Source organism: Bubalus kerabau, chromosome 1, assembly GCF_029407905.1.
Source record: "Bubalus kerabau isolate K-KA32 ecotype Philippines breed swamp buffalo chromosome 1, PCC_UOA_SB_1v2, whole genome shotgun sequence".
NCBI lineage: Eukaryota > Metazoa > Chordata > Mammalia > Artiodactyla > Bovidae > Bubalus > Bubalus kerabau.
In genome coordinates this window covers 204,118,275-204,134,021 of record NC_073624.1, presented here as the reverse complement: position 1 = coordinate 204,134,021, position 15,747 = coordinate 204,118,275, and the positions used below count along the sequence as shown (strand labels likewise).

Here is a 15,747-nt window from a genome sequence, read left to right as displayed (position 1 = left end):
AGGAGACAATGGTCTCACTGCTTTCTCACACCAAATAATAAAACAGTACAATCAGACACTCAAGACAGCCTGCAAAAAGTCTCACGATTGGTCAAAATCCTCCTATACGTGGTACCCAAAAAGGTTTAAGAATTCTCTTCTGCAAATAGAGACTTCCTAAAATATTTGGCTATTAGAATAGCACAAGAAAGAAGCAAAGGAAGATGTCATTAAGCAGCCTTTACATATCCCTTCTTCCAGAATGGAATGGTTGGACTTTTGAGAACCCAGTGGATGAGTGAAATGACAACAGGCAGCCTTGTGTGCAGATATAATGCAATGGAAAAGATGTGGCCAGTTGACCAGGGAGGGTCAGCAGCCCCTGAATTCTCTGTACCCTTGAAGTGTGCCGCTGCTCTGGCCTAGCACTAGATTCAACTTTCCTCTTTCTTATCCTGTCTCAAAAAGCATCCCGCAATTTCTGGAGTGACTGATGCTATACAGAAGAGCACCTGTGGCCTAATCCGGTCCAGAAACCCATAGAAACAGAGAGGTACCCTTGTAATGGTTGCCACTGACCTTGGAGTCTTCCTTAAGAAGCTATGTACTTTAAGTATTAGGATTTCAGATAAAATTACAGATCACCTAGCCCAGCATTTCTCAAATGTCCTCTCTTTGTAATTTATGCCATATCTGTATCCCCTTAGTATTCTTATTTATTGAACAGTTTAATTTCTTACTTATTTTCACTTAGCAGTGATATTCACAAGGTTATATGCTTTATAGACTAATTATATTTATTGTAATATACACTGAAATAAATGAATAACTATATTGCACATAGTGCTAAGACCGTCTTAATTGCTGTATATATTTGTCAACTTTTTAAAAACGAATTTCCTTAAATACCTCTTCTTAGATGAAAAAATAAATAAGCAGCTTTTCCAGTGCTGCTGATATGGTGCTTCACTTGGCTCTGACAACTCACACTCAATTCTCTTGACGTGCAGGCCATTTCCTTTGCATCATGCTGACTCAATAGCATGAAAGAAGAGCACGACAAATGAGGCAAATTTAAACACGTATTCACTTCTTGGCTCCATGTGGTGATGAAGAGTCTATATAGGTGTCTAACCAAAAAAAGAGTCTACATAGGTGTCAAAACAACTCTACTAGCCCTCACCCCCTGCAAAAAAAAGAGAGAGAGAGAGATTCTTCCTCCTCTAAGCATAATGATTTTAGCAGATATACTTCTCTTGTCCTAGGTTTTTGTCCTTCATCTTCACCCTCGGTGTCATCATTCACTCTGTTATGGCAAGTGACCTCTTCAAAAGTTGGAGCAAAGGCCAACATGGTGTACTTGGCCTGCAAATAACCATTGCTATACCTAGTATTTATGAAGTGCTTCACAATTTTTTAAAAGCACTTTCCCAATCTTTGCAATATGTAATCCTCACAATACCTCTGTATGGTACATACTTTAGCTACCCAAGGTTTTTCCTGGATTTCATGCTGTGATCAAAATAGATGGGTGGGTGGGGGGTGAGTGGGAGGGAGGTCCAAGAGAGAGGGAATGTATGTATATATATAGCTGGTTCACATTGTTGCACAGCAGAAAGCAACACAGTATTATAAAGCAACTATACCCCAATTAAAAAAAAGTCCTCTTCCATATTTGTACTAGTAAGGAGGAAGATAAAAAAGTTTAAAATTTACTAAAGAGTGAACATAAAAACATCATAATATATCCCCCACCTCCTTGACCACACATTTGTATTGCAAACATGAATGATGTAGTACATTCATGCTGCACTAAAAAATGAATCCTCCTTCAATAAAATGTTGCATTTTATCCATTATCTTAAATGATGGGCTTGTGAAAGCTGTCAGTGAAGTTGGTGGAACATTCCAGCCTTCAATGAACAGAATAAAAAGTGACATCCCCTCTATTAGAATTAATTTCTTTGCCATAGAAGAACATGCAATATCCATCTCCCTAATGGTTCTAAAGTCCTTGGAATAATGGATGACACAGTGAAAGTAAATAAACAATGTTCCCAGGAGGGGACTGAATTTTTTAAGCTAAAGTCAGAATAGCTCTGGAGAATAACTCCTAAACACATACCAGAGAGACAAACAATATTAGTAGCCAAAGGCACCATGTTCAGTAATCTGCTAATTTTTAATGCTGTTATCCCAGGATATGGAATCCAAAAAGTTAATATGTACAGGCCACATACTTACTCAAGCTCCATTGGGTGGGCTTGAGTAACTCTCTCTTTAAAAAGACATTTAAAAGATCACCCATTTTTAGAGGTTACTAGTAAATTTCAACTGAAAGGTATCACATGAAAGTGTAATGACCTTAAAAGTTAATGTACCTCTCTAACCACCACCTTAATCACATAGTTCACTCACCTTACCTGAACTATCAATCACCTATTAATATGTCCTACCACCATACTGTTTGTGGGAGAAAGTTCTATATGGTTTCAAGTGGTTACAGAAGAATATCCAGTAAGTTCTTTGCCTCCGTTACATGAGTTCGACTATACAAATGTCAACTCTGGTCTCCAACCACCTCTCTTCACTCCCATATCCAGCACTTAACTTGGCTTCTTTTAACAAATGCTGAGTCATGGTGCCCACCCATTTCAAGATTACCCTAGGTAAAATACAGGAAAAAAAAAAAAAAAAAACCTTCTGAGAAATGACACTTTCCAAACCACAAACTGATAATTTAACATATATGACAAAAGAATGTGTTGATATTCAGTCAGTTCAGTCACTCAGTCGTGTCTGCAACCCCATGAATCGCAGCACGCCAGGCCTCCCTGTCCATTACTAACTCCCGGAGTTTACCCAAACTCATGTCCATCGAGTCGGTGATGCCATCCAGGCATCTCATCCTCTGTCATCCACTTCTCCTCCTGCCCCCCAATCCCTCCCAGCATCAGGGTCTCTTCCAATGAGTCAACTCTTCGCATGAGGTGGCCAAAGTACTGGAGTTTCAGATTCAGCATCAGTCCTTCGAAAGAACACCCAGGACTGATCTCCTTTAGGATGGACTGGTTGGATCTCCTTGCAGTCCAAGGGACTCTCAAGAGTCTTCTCCAACACCACAGTTCAAAAGCATCAATTCTTCGGTGCTCAGCATTCTTCACAGTCCAACTCTCACATCCATACATGACCACTGTAAAAACCATAGCCTTGACTAAACAGACTTTTGATAGCAAAGTAATGTCTCTGCTTTTCAATATGCTATCTAGGTTGGTCATAACTTTCCTTCCAAGGAGTAAGGGTCTTTTAATTTCATGGCTACAGTCACCATCTGCAGTGATTTTGGAGCCCAAAAAATAGTCTGACACTGTTTCCACTCTTTCCCCATCTATTTCCCATGAAGTGATGGGACCAGATGCCATGATCTTCGTTTTCTGAATGTTGAGCTTTAAGACAAATGTTTCACTCTCCTCTTTCACTTTCATCAGGAGGCTTTTGAGTTCCTCTCCACTTTCTGCCATAAGGATGGTGTCATCTGCATATCTGAGGTTACTGATATTTCTCCCGGCCATCTTCATTCCCGATTGTGCTTCTTCTGGCCCAGCATTCTCATGATGTACTCTGCATATAAGTTAAATAGGCAGGGTGACAATATCAGCCTTGACGTACTCCTTTTCCTATTTGGAACCAGTCTGTTGTTCTATGTCCAATTCTACCTGTTGCTTCCTGACCTGCATATAGGTTTCTCAAGAGGCAGGTCAGGTGGTCTGGTATTCCCATCTCTTTCAGAATTTTCCACAGTTTATTGTGAATCACACAATAAATATGTGTTGATATTACTCACATATAAAGAGATCTTCAAATCAATATAAATAAAGCAAATATCTTTGAAAAAGACATCGGCAGATGATGGGCTTTCCTGATGGCTCAGATGGTAAAGAATCTGACTGCACTGCAGGAGACCTGGGTTCAATCCGTGGGTCAGGAAGATCCCCTGGAGGAGGGAATGGCTACCCAATCCAGTATTCTTGCCTGGAGAATTCCATGGACAGAGGAGCCTGGCAGACTACAGCCCATGCAGTCGCCAAGAGTCCGATATGACAGAGTGACTAACAGTTTCACTTTTACTGAGCAGATGACAGAAGCAGACAGCACACCAAATAAGGTGTGTGCACTGCTGATAAGCACATGAAAATCATTCAACATATTAAATAATCAATGTGAAAATTTTACAGGGAAATAGCACTGACTGCCTATTAATTGGTCAGTATTTTTTTTTTAAGATAAGAATTCTTAATGTAGGCTACAGTATGGGGACACAAATTCTCATGATACATTTGTGAGAATGAAAATTGGTATGACCTCTAATGGAAGGCAACTTGGCAATATATATAAGAATCGTTTTAATGAGCTATTAAATTGTTAGAATACTTCTACTCTTCCTAAAATCATCCTAAAGAAGCAATAGAGATTGCACAAAAATTTCTATAGAGTTATTCATATTACAATGTTATTTATTATGCTATAAAATTAGAAACAATCTAAATCTATATAATTGGTTAAATAAGTTATATCAAAACAGAATGTGATAAAAACAAAAACAGTAGTGCAGCAATACTCATTAACATCTAAAATGTAAAAATGGAAGGAAAATAAGAATTTAAAATATATAAATTATATCATATATATTTTTGATATATAGTCTGTAATAGTTTTCAATTAGTACTTTTCCCACAGATTCCAAATTTCTATAACAAACATATACAGTTTTCATAATTAGGTTCAAGACATTTGTAGCATATTACTGGAGCAGCATCAAATCCCCAGACACACATCCATTATTTAATCAATTGTATAGTATCTTAGCTGTTTTTAAAATGCTATATCATAGTGATGCTAAACCAAATTAATGCACTCTTGTGTTAGATGGTCAGAATTGTACTCATTCCATTCCTCTGAATGGTCCGTCTAAGTTGATGAGTACTGTAATGTAGATAGAAAGTAAGTCCACATATGGGGCTTTCCTGATGGCTCTGTCTGCAATGCAGGAGACTGGGGTTCTATATCTGGGTCAGGAAGATCCCCTGGAGAAGGAATGACTACCCACTCCAGTATTCTTGTCTGGAGAACCCCATGGACAGAGGAGCCTGGCAGGCTGCAGTCCATGGGGTTGCAGAGTCAGATGTGGCTGAGCAACTAACACAAGCCCACATATACTAACCTGACACTCCAAAGGTGACTCCCCAAAGCTAACTGTCCTTTCAAGTTTGCTATGTATGTTTTCAACAGTGACAGAGTATGAGAATAATCCGTATGGAATATTCTGACACTTAAGAGATTTGAGTATCTTCATAAGCCAATCAATAGGTCACTGGGAAAAACTGAGGCCTGAAACAAAGGAAACAATATATTAAGGAATCAGCTAGTTTTCAAACACTGTATTCTTTCATCTCAGCTTGTCCTGATCTTGGTTTTGAGTTTGAGATAGGATGTTTTTCAGTGACAAAGATTTGAGGCAGGTATACTGGATGCAGATGTCCTTCAGAGGCAGAATGAGTTGTTCTGCACCTATAACCTATGGTTTGAATATCAGATGCCACTCCAGTCTTTTATTAAGGGCCTATATAATTTACCATAGTGATTCAGATGTCAAGGACTTAATGGATGAGTACTGGGAGACCCTGTACTCAATTTCCTTGTGCCATTTCTCCATTAAAACCATGCACTGGGTAGTTTTCTAAAGGGCCTGAGAGAATTGGACAATTCATTGAATTTTCTCTGCTGCATTAAAATAGCAGTCCATTGGGTTCCATTTATATTTCATTGCAGAGATCAATACAGTACTCCATTCAATGCAGAAGAAGTTTAAAGTCATCTTTGCTTTGCACGAGACTTGGAGTCAGAGGTCAGTTTAAATTTTATTTCCAAGTCTATAGAGATTTCTTCAGGATCATCTAGTCTTGGGGCACTGATCAAAACTATGCCACAGAAAGGAAGGAAAAGAGAAGTCTGCTATGGTCCTGCTGTCCTTTCTGGAAAGGCAAATACATTTTATAAGATTGAAATTTAAAAAAAACAAAACTTAATTGTCTTGTTCTTCAAAACAACTAAACTTACAAACTTCCACATGTGATGACTATGTTAAAGAGAGTTGGAGATATCATTCAGTTCAGTTCAGTTCAGTCACTCAGTCGTGTCCGACTCTTTGCGACCCCATGAATCGCAGCACGCCAGGCCTCCCTGTCCATCACCATCTCCTGGAGTTCACTCAGACTCACGTCCATCGAGTCAGTGACGCCATCCAGCCATCTTATCCTCTGTCATCCCCTTCTCTTCCTGTCCCCAATCCCTTCCAGCATCAGAGTCTTTTCCAATGAGTCAGGTCTTCGCATGAGGTGGCCAAAGTACTGGAGTTGCAGCCTTAGCATCATTCCTTCCAAATAAATCCCAGGGCTCATCTCCTTCAGAATGGACTGGTGATCTCCTTGCAGTCCAAGAGACTCTCAAGAGTCTTCTCCAACACCACAGTTCAAAACCATCAATTCTTCAGCGCTCAGCTTTCTTCACAGTCCAACTCTCACATCCATACATGACCACTGGAAAAACCATAGCCTTGACTAGACGGACCTTTGTTGGCAAAGTAATGTCTCTGCTTTTCAATATGCTATCTAGGTTGGTCATAACTTTTCTTCCAAGGAGTAAGATATCATTAAAGTGCAATAAATGCCTATAATATTAGTAGGACTCTTTTTGAGCTTGAAGCCGATTAGGCAACTGTATTTGTTTGGGCCTAAGAGTGCCAATTTCACTTGTCCAGAATAATTGGTCATGCCTTGAAGAATGCATGGCACATTCATTCTTTAGTGTGGTTGTAAACAGTGGCCAAATATAAGTGCTGAAATCTGTGTCTATTTAAAGTAACATTCTTGATCATTTATACTCACTAAATATGTCTCATCATTCCTCTTCAATACTAGTCTGCTTTAGAAAATAAGACAAAATGTGAAGCAAAATTAAGGCCTGAAACCAAGGAAACAATGTCTTAGGGAATCAGCTAGTTTTCAAACACTGTATTCTTTCATTTCAGCTAGTCCTGATCTTGGTGTTGACTTTGAGATAGGATGGTTTTCAATGACAAAGATTTGAAGCAGGTATACTTGAGAAACAAGAAACCCCCAAATACACATATACTATGCTATCAATTTTATATTTTGCCTTCAGGCAGCAGCTCTCAATAGCCCATCTTTATTTCAGAGGAAATAGCCAAACCCAATTTCACAGGTAAAACAAAGTCAGTTTTCACCACAAATGTACCTATTTATAAACAGGATGTCCAACCTTGAAATAGAAAGTGCTTATTCTTACACAAAAGGTCCGAGACATCTGGCCTCAATATTGTTTCAAGTTCTGTTGGCTATAAAACATTTTCTCTCTTTGAGAACTTAAATGCTGAAGTACAAGTTAGGAAAATTGCCAGTCTTGTCCTGGTTAACTGAGTTGAAATTTATTCCTAATATTTGTTCTCTTATAATTTAATAGCAGTCTAACAATATCCAACTTCCTTTTAGCATTTTGTATCAAAGTATAATAAAAAGATATGCTAAAGGGGCTTTTAGCAGGGGATAAAAACTTTATGAGCATGAAGTCTCTAGTTAAATGCTTGTGGATGCTTATTTAGCTGTTTTTCTTCATTAAATATGAATTATAGCTCTTTAAATGCTGATTTGGAAATCAGGAAGGTTTAGTTTTACTCTACTGCTTTATATCCACAGGCAACATAAATCTATTTAAAAGCTGATTTAAGAAAGCAACTTGGAGAAGTGAATTGCTGGTGATTTGATCCCTTGAATGCTGCATGCTACATAATCAGAATCAGGTTGTACTGAGTACCAAAAATGTTTATTTGAATGTGATTGAAAAAGACAATTATTTCTTAAAAGGCATAAAATGGGTAGTGGTGGTGTTCAGGGCCTCTTGGCAACACTAAACACATGTGAAGTATTTAGAACTCAAGCAATGCCCCCATCAAAGACACATCGGCTAAGTAGAAAGCCTAATATGAGACAATCTACCTGAAAGCAGTTTTTTTTTTTTTAATATTACTAGGTTATTATCTCCTTTATAGGAAAATATTGATAGCTAGTAAAATTACAACCACAAATGCAAAAGTACATTTGAATTATAATCTTAATACTGAAAGCAAATAATTGTTGTTGTTAATAAGCTTTAAACTAATAGTTTAAAGTAGGGCAAAGTTTTATTATCATACACCATACTTAACAATGTGGTATCCTAACTCAACATGCCACTATTTTCAAATCTTCCACAATTCAAAGCAAAGCAATGAGGTACAGACATCACTTTATTTTGGACTACCCTACAATAACATATTATCCAAAGTGACATCAAGAATTGATGGAACTGGAATGTATGCTGTGGTATTGACAGTGTTGTTTTAATAGTTTTCTCACTCTAAGTGAAGTGACACAAACTGATTTACTTCCCATTTGCCTGCAAAAGAAAAATTGACTTTTCATGCACAGTGTACTAACAAGCAATCTCTCTTCCCATTCTTTCACTACAAGCTGAATAAACACATGAAAACAAGAGAGATTTTTTTTTTATTTATTTAACTGCAGGATGATCAGAGTCCAGTAAATTCTTTCTTTTGATTAACAGTTGTATGTTCAGTTATGGATCTTATGAGACACTGTCAACTTCAACTATTTAGAACAAGAACACTATGACAGCAATTTCTGACAGCTTTTCTTCTGGCTTATACATAAATCACCTTTGCCAACACACAATAGCATATGTAGATGTCAGGTATATCTTTTTGGAAATAAGCAAAAGATAGAGGAGGTACATTTTCAGAACCTTTCATTTGTTACTAGTACAAAAGAGTCAAGTCACTCACCATTAAATCAATTCTGTTTTGCCTTTTTTTTAATTTCTTTGAAGAGGAAGGGGAAATTGTATCACACAGTCCTTCAAAGAACCAAACTCTTAAGGAATGGCTAACTGTTCATAATTCAAACTGAAAAAAAAAATATTCGCAAGACAAATATGCAAATTTATGAGTCCAATTTGTAACTGGAAATCATGGTAATCTTCTAGTTAAAGTAATGTTTGTTTATAACCTGCTGAATAGGGAGCCATTCAATTGGTGGGTGTGATAGTTGCAGAAGTTTTTTCACTAAAAAAATAAAATACAATTCTCCTTTCTTTTCAATCTAAATCACTCAGCTCATGTTTCAGAATTCAGACTGGTTTGCACATGAAAATTAGATTCATTGTACTGGCTAAATTACTTCTAAGTTTAAGATAAAGAATGGAGAAACCAAGTTTGAAGGAACACAAGATAGACATGAAAAGAAATGGGCCACAAGCCTCTACTTTATAAATTACTGAAAAAGAACTACTACTTAATAAATACAATTATTATTATCACTAAATACTGATAAGATGACAATTACCCGGGTTAACTGAAAAACTGGTTCTTTGACTGAACAAGCCATTCCCCAAATCCTCCCAGCCATTAGGGGTTTTATGGAGAACCAAAGGTAAAAGAAGGGATGGGTAGTTTAGCAAAGGTTATGCCACTCATACCTAAGGATGTTCTTCACAAACTGGAGTCATTTGGTTGACTCTCTTAACAGTGGTGAGATAGGTTTCACAAGTTCCTCACAGGTAGGGCCAATATGTTGTTAAGGAAGAGGGAAGGGAACAGAGGCAGAGACATAGGGCAATCTTAGGTCACTCATTTAAGGCACTATTCTACATTAGGAAAATATTGTTTTTCCTTTCAGATAACTGGCCCACCTTCCTTCAAATAAAAAGAGATGTCTTCTGAATCAGTTCCCATTCTATCTACTGAATTCTGTCTCATCATTGCTAAATTAGACTGAACCGAACTGATATATAGATTATGTATATATCATAAATAATAAAATACGTCCTACTTCTTTCTTCAGAGTTAGCCGAGGCCAGAAAAAAAGAAGCAATAAGGTGGAAATCAGCATAGAATGAGAAAATATCCAGGCCCATGTTGCGGAGGACAGTGAATCAAGTGTCATGTTGAATTTCACTTCTTTCTCCAAATTTCTGCATTCCTTCCATGAAGAATGCTGACAATAGAGTGTTAAGATTAGTTGGGGAACCAGAACATTGTTAAGGACAGGACTTAGATTGGAAATGGTAAATACCTAGCCAATCCATATCAGGACTTTCATATTTCGTGGTATCTTTGAATCATTTTGTAAAAAAAAGGTCACTAGACCTACTATATGTATTTCCTGTTACAGCTTCCTGGTCACATTAATGCATTGCACATGAGAGTAAATTGCAAAGAAACAAATATTCTATAGCAAAAACTCTGCTTTTCTCATTACTGTACTTACAACTTTGATTTTTAAAACTGATTCAAAGTGCCCTTGATTTAATCATCAACTTTAATGAACACCTACAATAGACTATGTAAAGTCAAGTCCCTTGTTGAGAATAGTTTAAACAAAAAGAGACACTGATGTATAGATCAGTCTTATGGACTCTGTGGGAGAGGGAGAGGGTGGGGAGATTTGGCAGAATGACATTGAAACATGTATAATATCATGTAAAAAAAAAAACAAAAACATAGCATTTAATGTGGATCAGTTCAGTTCAGTTCTGTCACTCAGTCGTGTCCGACTCTTTGCGACCCCATGAATTGCAGCACAGCAGGCCTCCCTGTCCATCACCAACTCGCAGAGTTCATTCAAATTCATGTCCATTGAGTCGGTGATGCCATCCAGCCATCTCATCCTCTGTCGTCCCATTCTCCTCCTGCCCCCAATCCCTCCCAGAATCAGTCTTTTCCAATGAGTCAACTCTTTGCATGAGGTGGCCAAAGTACTGGAGTTTCAGCTTTAGCATCATTCCTTCCAAAGAACACCCAGGACTGATCTCCTTGCAGCCCAAGGGACTCTCAAGAGTCTTCTCCAACACCACAGTTCAAAAGCATCAATTCCTCGGCGCTCAGCTTTCTTTGGATAGTGCACTACGAAAAGATAACTTAGACCCAGATCCTATCAAAGATATATAAAGTGTAAAACAGTATACTTAGTCAACAAAAATGTCAATTTCTATATCATGAGAACAGGTTAAGTCAAGTCTTGTAAAAGAATATTAGTAGTGATTTATAATAATTTAGGGAAGGGATTCATTTGATTGGAGGAACAGTAAATCTAGAGTTCAAAGACTTCTTCACGAAGAAAATATTTGAAAAAGGAGAAAATGATGAGCTGATGAAGAGACAGAAGATAAGAGGCCTTAAAAATGATCCATGAAAGCAGGATGCTATGCTTTGTATGGCAGTCATTAGGCCCATTGATTGAACACTGCAGTGACTGTTCAGGAAAAGGCAGGAGGGAATGGGCTTGAATGAGAAGGTTTAGAAAAGCCACTGCAGGGAATGTAGTGGGAAGACAATGTAAATGAATGGTCAATCCATTAAGCACTGGTTTTATAATTGTGCCTCACACCGACAGTTCTTTTCAGTAACTGATCAATTACTCAGTGCTCTACAATTACCCATTCTGCCCTGGTGATTGATTTGGTTTACATATCAACTGAAGTACCATTCAAAATTCGTGCATAAGTCATTTCTCAGTTAACTCGCCACTCTTCAGTAAGAATTCTCGGATTCCAGATATCAAGTTAAAAATTAACATTTGTTCTGCCTGTGACAGATTTTAATTCTTAAGAAAACACTGAATTATATGGTGTATAACAGTTGAAAGAAGGGAGGCTGCCTGACAAGGTTTCATAGGTAATAAGTCATACAGTTAAAAATGGAACTCAGTCTATATTCTCCAAGTCCAGAATAAGAAGCAATATTTCTCCTAAGTAAACACAGAAGCTGATGATGACTATGAGCCATTTATTTAAAATATATTTTAAAAAAAGGAATGAGCCCCTTTAGGAAAACTCATGTAATAATTCATGATGAAAAATCCTTCCCTGCTGAGGACCTGTAGGAGTCAGATTGGCAAGGGTCCTGAGTCTGCCTTAGACCTGAGCATTTCTCTTGGGCCACTGTAGTTCAGACTTCAATTCCTTGACCTAATTGAGGTGAAACCGAAATGACTTTTGTGATGAAGCCACGGTGGGATGGCTGGCCCTGGGGAAATGTGAATTTTCCTAACCTCTTCTTAATTCTTAGTTGATGAATCCAACTGAAATACAAAGAAACAAATATAATACCTAATAGAAAAGTCCCACTCTCCCCACCCAACTCACTGCTAGTCTCAAAGTTTGTTTCGTTAGGATTATGAAGAAAAATGAAACCTCTTGGAGCCTAATGCAAAATTGTGTGCCAGACTTGTTTATCCCTTTGTAGTTATATCAGGCATTGCTCAAAGGAAGCGAGCAAAACAGCATTTTGGAGTTTATGAGGAAAATCATTCTCCAATTTTCTCAGAATTCAAATGAAAGCTGTGGTTTGAAGACACTGAAACAGAATTAAATGTGAAGTTTAGAAGGGATTAATTTCATAAATTTCTTAAGTTGTTGATGGAACCATCTGGCAGTTTGAGAGATAACCATTAAAGTCAATACAAGAAAATTTCTTTTTGTAAGATTATAATGACTGAATATTATAACAGCAGGAGAATAAAAACTAATGCATATTTTATTACTGAAAACAAATGCTCTGGACTTTAAAGTCATGGGGGATTTCTGCTCACTTCTAAAGGAAAGCAACGAATGTGTGATGCACACCTTCAAACGCCACAGAGGTGCCCTCTCCTTTGATCTCTTTGGAGGGCTGCAAAAGGATTTCCACCTGCACTTCTCTGAGGAGAGAGTGTGCCCCCAAAAATTTAGGTGATATTCAATGTACTACAAAGTATAAACTGTACACGTGACATTTTCACTAAGCCACTGTGTGTCACACAATTGCACTGCTTTCTTTATCAAACGATACCGTTTATCAGGTAGCTACAGATGACGACCAGGGATTTCATTATAACTACCCACTTAGGTGTTTCTGGGCAATCTGAAAGTCAGTGCTTTTCCAAGTGTTTTCATACACGTTCTCCCATTAGTTTCTCAATCCAGTCCTGACTAAACTTCATTATCATTACTATTTTATGGAAAGGAATATGTTTCATTTCAAGGCAATTTGACTCACAGACAAAAGCAATGGTCCTTAAATTGGATATTCATTAAAATCCCCTGAAAACCAAGGACACCTGCAGATACTGGGGAAAAATATTTCCTTTAGGTCGGGGCCCATTTATCTGTATGCTGATCAAGTCCCCAAATGTTTCTGGTACCTCTTAAAATCTTCTAAATATACTAAAATAGGGTGGTCTTAACACAGAATGGTCAAGCAGCCTACCCAAACCATAATGCTTGGGAATGAATTCCAGCTCTAGCAAATGTGCAATATGTAACCTCACATGAGCTATTTAATCTCTTCACAGATCAGTTTTCTCACCTGCAAAATGGAGTAGTTAATAATAACTATCTCATAAAATTCTTGTGAGGGCAAATGAATTCATACATTCTGAGAAGAGCATCTGGTGTTTCTAAATGCCCCATAAAAAACAGCAGTTGTTCATTCAATATTTCATGTAAGGAAGCAAAATTAAAGGGCTTTGTGATGCTGCCAGAGTATAGCAGCCACTACACGCTTTCCACCCCTCTTTAAGAACAGAACACCTTCCACAGATGTCCACCAGGACTCAAGAAATACCTGAACTACAAGGCAGGAATAGGATTTTTAATTACCTTAGTTATGCACAGAGGGCCAAAATTTCCCCTGCTACTGTGGATAACCCCAACCATTCTTCTGCTTGTGCAGTTCACTGTATACCTTCATCTCAGTTTTTCTGCAAGTGCCTAGTCTAACATCCCAGCCAATTTCCTCCACAGCTCATTCACAACACAACTCTAGCAAGCAATGTCAATATTTTCTTTACACAGCTATCACGAGTGATTTAAAATAGCAATATAACATATGACTCGTATCCTAGGTATTTCTCTATCACAACCTCTATAAAATGTACAAACAGTGATACCTGGAACCAGTTTTAGGCAGCCTTGCCCAAGAAACCAGAGCTCACATGGGTTAAACTATTTGACCAAAGTCACACCACCAGTAGAAATACCCCTGAAACTCCTGATCCTGCCTTGGAGGGCAAGTAGAGATCATAGCCCACTCCAGGTTGGTCAATGGTGGTCATTTTCATAAGCAAGGGAACTTACCAGGTTCTTCTTTGTGCAGCCAAAAGCTAAGGCGATCTCTGAACCAGCGACTAAACCAGGGTCCTCTTGGTTGACATCTCGCAAGCCAAAACGCTGAGATGCAGAGGTTTACAGCAAAGACAGGGTTCATTCGCAAAACAGGCAAGGGAAGAAATGGGAGAACAAATCTTGACCCAACCTCCCTGAAGGCAAGGTGTTTATAGGCTAAACAGGAGAGAAGCACTGCGGTGTGAGGCCCTCAGGAAAGGGGAAAGGTGACTGGAGAAAAAGTGCGGTCACTGTCTTTCCGCGCAGGTTTAACTAGGCTCCAGGCATCCCCACGTTCTGAGAGGGTTTGCCGCCGTCCAAAATCAAAAGGGCGTAGAAGACTTTCACGCATGCCCAGTTGAAGGGTTTGTGGTCCTTTTTAGTCTAAGCCTGCACAGCTGAAACTAGCCACAGCTGACTCCAAGTTCTTGGAAAATAACTCAGGCAAGCATCTTATTGTTCAAGTGACATGCTGCTTGGAGGGCATGCAAGTTTTAAGACAACCTTGATTAGTGAAGGCAGGTGAAATGGTTTAACCCATGCTTTAAAACCTACTTGCCAGAATCTTTACAGTTTATATGGGGCCTTACCCAGGGTTCGTTCTCATATACCATTCAGATGGCCTCAACAACATGTTGTTCTTTCAAGTCTGCGTCCTTGAAATGGCTGCGAGCACGGGGATAGCAGAACAGACAGTCAAGGACAGAGAAAGGGATCCAGCTCTCTGGTCAACAGCTTCCATGTCCTCTGCATGACCTCTTTCAACAAACTTATATGGTGTACTTTGCCCAGTCCAGCACCGACCCCCTCAGCTGTTCAGAGAACTACTCTGTAATGCTCTACCAAGGTTCACCCATGCTCTGTACATCTCCTCCTCCTCACTTCCCCCTCTGCTCTGCACAACGCTGCTTTAGCCAACACAGTTCTGTAGCCTTGGTATTTCGTATGAAATTAGATGTCAGGTTTGTGATTGGTCCTAACAGTCTCTTCAAATTACTTTCTCTCCACCTTTCCAAACTCACCATCACTCCACAGCATTTTTCAGATTCCTGAGATCTCCAAACTGCACTTTTTTGTCTCTCCTCTTCCTGCATTATCTGCCTGGAACTACTGCCCTCACTGACCTTTGGTCTGCAGTGCTACTATTCTTCAAGACATTTCTAAGAACCGTTAACAATTATCTATGGAGACAAAAGGTAGGATCTCTATATTCCTTTTGGCATTGAATTATGAGTTTATTTTGAATAATAAATGAATCATTCATTTTGGTTTTCTATAAATTTTTCTTAATAAAAACCAAGAAATGACTTTGGGCTGTTTTAAACAAATAATATCTTGGGCATACCAGAGTTGTTGACTGGCATGGGGAAAATTCTGTACTACTCACAGAATGTCACTACATTTATTTATCCACAATTGAGTTACTCAGTTACATGTTTAGCAAACATCTATTGAGGAACATACAGTGCCTCTGTATGTCAGGCACTCTCCTTA

The 15,747-nt window shown here is 38.4% G+C and overlaps 1 long non-coding RNA gene across 1 annotated transcript in view; it reads right to left on the bottom strand.

The window, feature by feature from the left end:
• The window catches only part of LOC129630070 (uncharacterized), a 70,640-nt gene extending 55,920 nt beyond the window's left edge, over positions 1–14,720 (bottom strand). The window contains exon 1 of the long non-coding RNA XR_008703492.1: positions 14,227–14,720. This is a non-coding gene — a long non-coding RNA (uncharacterized LOC129630070). The remainder of the gene's footprint in view (positions 1–14,226) is intronic.
• Positions 14,721–15,747: the final 1,027 nt, after the last annotated feature.